Raw genomic sequence first — 4,837 nt, 5'->3', positions numbered from 1 at the left:
GCCTCGCTTGTGCGGCTCCGCGCGTGAGCGAGCCCGCGGGGTGCGCTGATTGGTCGGCACGGCTGTGCGGGGGCGCGCGCGGTGCCAGGCCCTAGCCGTGGGGTCGCGCTCGCCGGGTGTATCTGGGGCTTCTGCGCCCAGGCAGCAGATGCAGGGGATTGGCTGAAGGGCGCGGGGGCGGTGCCGCGTTGCCCGGTAACTGCTGCCGGGGGCGGGCCGTGGGGGGGGCGGGAGCCAGCGAGCGGACGAAGGAGCGCCTGCGCCCCTCCCGGTTCCCAGGTGGAGCCCGCAGTGGGCTTTGTCCCAGGCCGGCGCCGCGCGCCAGCCCCGCGGGGTTGTTCTTTTTTTGGGAGGTGGAAATAAACACAATGACCGGAAGGAAGACTTCAGCCCTAAGGCCATGAGAATAAGCGGTTTGGGTTCAGCCAGCACCCAGACGGCGAGGTTAGGAGGAGGAGGAAAAAAAAAAGCAAAAATGGCACTGTCTTCTTACTTTTTAAAGTTTTGCCTTTTAATGAAGGGCATTCCTCAGCCCTCCAGCGTTTTGGATTTGCACGCGTTTGAGGCTGAGAGCGTGTAGATGGAGAATCCTGTTGGATTTATACTCATGCCCGTATTTCAGGGGTGCGCCTGCCCGAAATGCAGTTTCGCCGCGGAGAGCGGCTCGACGGGCCAGCGGGCCTGGCGGTAGTGCCTGGGCATTCGAGGACACGAGGGAAAGTGAGTCGCGAGCTAGAGGGTGCAGGCCCCGCGCCCTGCGGAGGCCAGGGCCCGGCCGCCGAGGTCCCTCGCTAGATAGTGCCTGCGGTGTGTTGCCTCGGGCTCTCGCGTGCCTGCTCCTGGGATCTTGGATTCCACCCTCTCGGCTGCGGTGGTTTTCCTTCGGGCTGTTCTTAAACAGTCGCTTCTGTAAGGCCTCCTCCCAGGTTGTGGGCTTGGGGGTTTTCGGTTCTTAGTGTCGCTGTGGACCTGTTGGCCCTTCCACTCCGTGCCGGGTGTTGGGGCTGTGCGTTGGAACACATCTGGGCTGTTCCCGAGATGCAGACTTCGGAGGGACAGGCATGCACCTTTGTCTTTCTCCACTCTCCCAGTCTGCCACCGGCAAAGTTGGCACGCAGTTTGTCCACGGTTGCCTCTATGTTTCTTGTGGCAGACAGGGATGGCTCTTGCACACTTTACATATTTTTTTTTTTTTTTTTTGAGACAATCTCTCTGTCTTTCATATTGACTTTGTAGTTGGTTTGTGCTCGGCTGGCGTTGAACTCTGGATCCTCCTGCCTCAGCCTCTTGAGTGCCAGGATCACAGGCATGGAACACCAGGCTGGTGATTTCATACGTACTCCTAACGCCGAAGTTCCAATTTCTAGTGAGGAACAAGCCTAGAGAAGTTGGATACCCTGCCGGTAAACCTGGTATCCGTGGCTGTTGGCCCCCAAGCCGGTGGGTGGTTCTCAGATTGGTGGGCACTTCGCCTCTTTGGCCCTGCCCTGGAGACGGGTTCTGCAGGTCACGGGGTGGGCCAGCAGCTTGCTTTTCTCGTGGTGGCTGGAGTTTCCAGGTGCAGGAGGCCCATTCATAACGGTGCAGAGTTAAGTGAGGGACGTTTCTTCTAGATACTTGGTTTTGGTAACTTTATTTTTGTGGGTGTTGAGAATGGAACTCAGGACCTTGCTTTTGGCAGGCAGGCGCTGCACCGCTGAGCTATATTCCTGGCCCCAGCTTTTTGGTTACTTTAAAACTAGATTTTAACCAAAAACAAATCGAACTCCTTACTGTGGAGTGCTTGGAAAACTGGTTGAGGGTTTAAATTTTTTTGTCTGTTATGATTTTTTTATTTTATTTTATTTTTTTTGTCTGTTATGATTACAAAATTACTTAACCTCCAGTTTCATAAGGAGTCATGGATTTAAGTGCAGAACAAAATTGGAAATCTAAATAATATTGGCTGGTTTTCCACTTCCATTCATTTATAGATTTATTCAGGGCACAGATGTCCTTTTTTTTTTTTTTTTTTTTTCTCTTTGTTGGTGCTGAAATCTTAGGTCTTCTACATAAGACATTTATTACCTTCTCCCAGGGATGCCTGAAACATTCTCTTCAACGCCTCAGAGTCTGAGGTTTGGGTGAAAGGGCCAGAACTTGGCAGTTACACTGTAAAAATTAAGTGGGTAAGTCATCTGAGGTGCCAGAGATTTTGATAGGTCTTTTTTCCCTGTCATTTTCTGATGAGAATTTCTGAAGTTTGATTCTCCTTTTTTTTGTTTGAGCTTTATTTTTTATCAGTACATGTTTGCAGTACATAATGATTACAATCATTGTGGGGAATTGGCACAAGTACAGGACACATCTTAATGCTTTTTCCATCTCCTTCTAGTCCCCTCCTGTCTTGAATTCTTCGTTTCTCCACCCTTTACCATTTTGCTTCTGTACTTTGCTGGGATTCCACCACTGCAGTTTTTTTAGGCTGTTCTTGAACTCACTAGGCTGTCTTCGAACCGCAGGTAATCCTCCTGCTTCAGTATTTGTTGCTTGTTTCTGGCATTACTCATTTCCTTTTTTTTTAAAACCACTTTGGCCTAGTGAGAAAGTGAGAAAGTTTGATGTAGCCAGAGATTGTTAGAGCTGTGGGAGGATTGGTTCATTCTTTTTTGGTTGTAACCTGATGAAAACCTGTAGAACTTCTCGGTTGGGGTAGTAGCAATACATGTATTCCCAGCTACTCTGGAGGCTGAGGCAGGAAGATTGAAAGTTGGGCAATTTAAGACAGAGTCTGTCTAAAAATAAAACTAGTCTCATTGAGAATAACTGGTTGGAGGGAGCCCTGCTTGGTAGATGGCGCTTAGGAATTTCTGTAATGGAGACTTATCATGTTTTATCTTGAAAATAGTGAATCAGTTACAGAAAAATAGCTTTCTGGAGCTTATTGTCCAACACATAAGTTCACTGCTATTTTTTTGTCTAAAGTTGACATAAGTTTACTAGATACTACCTTCACTGGAGATGATCAGTTGAGACACAAACTAGAGTAAAGGAATTAGGGATAATTGCAGATTCTTTTGCACTAATTAAAGTGCAAAAGGAATTAAAGGAATTAAAGGAAAGTTTAGCTGTCTTATTTGTAGATAGGCCCTCATTCACTTAATTTTTTTTTTTTTTTTTTTTTTTTTTTTGGTCTTTTTGAGACAGTGTCTTGCTATACAGTTCAGGCTGGCCTTGAGCTCACTTTGTAGCCAGGCAGGCTTTGAACTGTGAGTGATCCTCCTGCCTCAGCCTCCCAGGTGCTGGAATTTCAGGCGTGTACCACCACACTCGGCCACTTAAACGTTTTTTAACTAGAAATTTGACAGTTTGAGTAATGAAACCTAAGAAAATTTTGCTCTATATAATACTAAAGAATTTGAAAGGGGGTGTGGTGCTACATACCTATAATCCCAGTGCTCTGAGAAGTTGATCTGAAGTTCAGGTTCAACCTGCAACCTGCACAATTTAGTGAAAACTTGTCTCACATTTAAAAAGGGGGATGGTTGGGATGTAGCTCCATGTGAAGACCTTGAGTTTCAATCCCTGGTACCTAACTCTGCTCCCAAAATGATTTTGTTATAGCTAGATACAGGTCTTACTATTAACTATAATGTAAGTGTGATTAGTTTTATCCAGATTGATTTTTCAGACCAGAAATTGGTTTTAAAAAAGGGCAATGCTCAACTGAACTAAAGTAAAATAACTGATCATAGTCTTAGACTGCTTATTTTTGTGATATTGGGGTGGACTCCAGGACCTGCATATCCCCAGCTTTTTTTTTTTTTTTTTACTTTTTAAGGGTAAGGTTTTTATTTATTTATATATTTATTTTTTGGTGACATGATCTTGCTAAGTAGTTCAGGTTGGCCTTGAACTCTGTTAGCCCTGGTTGGTCTCAGTGGCAACAGTCCTCCTGCCTTAGTCTCTAGAGTGCTGGGATCACAGGAGGTGCCATCACACGCGGCTTGACAGGGTCTTGCTTAGTTGCCCAGGCTGGCCTGAATTACTGGAGCAGGGCAGCTTGCCCAGCGGGATTTAAGTTTTTTAGTTTTTGCAGTGCTAGGGATTGAACCTAGGGTCTTGCCCATGCTGGGGAAGTTGTCTGTCACTGAGCTGTAGCCCTAGTCCTGGACTTTAAAATGTTTAAATGACATCATCTAGTTTGTGAAGTGCCTATTTGATGAAGGAGGATGACAGCATTATTGTGTCCACGTGAGGAAAGGGCAGAGAAGTTGAGCCTTGGAAGAAGTTCGTTGTCTTCATTCTGTCCTCCTGTTCTCCGTTTTCTCTCTTCACTTCTCCTTCCAGAGCACTTTTAAAATATATAATTCAGTGACATTTAATTGCATACATAATTAACGGCATCACCACCTCTTATTTCTGAAGTTTTCTCACCCCAGATAGAACCACTCTGCATCCATGAAATGGCAGCTTATTCCTCTTAAGCCCTTGACTTTTGTCCTGTGCATTGGTCTCTTCTACCTTTTTTCCTATGGGGATGCTGGGGATCAAACTCAGGGCCAGGAAGGTGCTCACTACTGAGCTACAGCCTAGCCCTTCCTAGATATTTCATGTAAGTGGAGTCACAATTTTTTGTGCTTCTATATCTGACTTATTTTACTTAACATTTTCTTTTTCTTTTTTTTTTTTGAGACAGGTTCTTGCTATGTAGTTCATGCAGCCTTGACCTCACTGTGTAGACTGGGCACTGATCTTGAACTCCCAGCTGTATTCTCCTGCCTCAGTCTCCTGTGGTGCTGAGGTTACAGGATTGTGCTACCATGCCCAGCTCCTTCATTTTTTTTTTTTTTTTTTT

The 4,837-nt window shown here is 46.0% G+C and overlaps 1 protein-coding gene across 1 annotated transcript in view; it reads left to right on the top strand.

The window, feature by feature from the left end:
* Positions 1-320: 320 nt before the first annotated feature.
* Positions 321-4,837, top strand: part of Gtf2i (general transcription factor IIi) — a 90,541-nt gene continuing 86,024 nt past the window's right edge. Inside the window, exon 1 of the mRNA XM_005396746.2 lies at positions 321-444. The gene's annotated coding sequence lies outside the window, so the exon portion shown is untranslated. The remainder of the gene's footprint in view (positions 445-4,837) is intronic.

The sequence above is a fragment of the Chinchilla lanigera genome, unplaced genomic scaffold (genome assembly GCF_000276665.1).
Source record: "Chinchilla lanigera isolate Chin_1 unplaced genomic scaffold, ChiLan1.0 scaffold00055, whole genome shotgun sequence".
Classification (NCBI taxonomy): domain Eukaryota; kingdom Metazoa; phylum Chordata; class Mammalia; order Rodentia; family Chinchillidae; genus Chinchilla; species Chinchilla lanigera.
The sequence above is the reverse complement of the archived record's forward strand: the minus strand, read 5'-3'. Positions and strand labels throughout refer to the sequence as shown.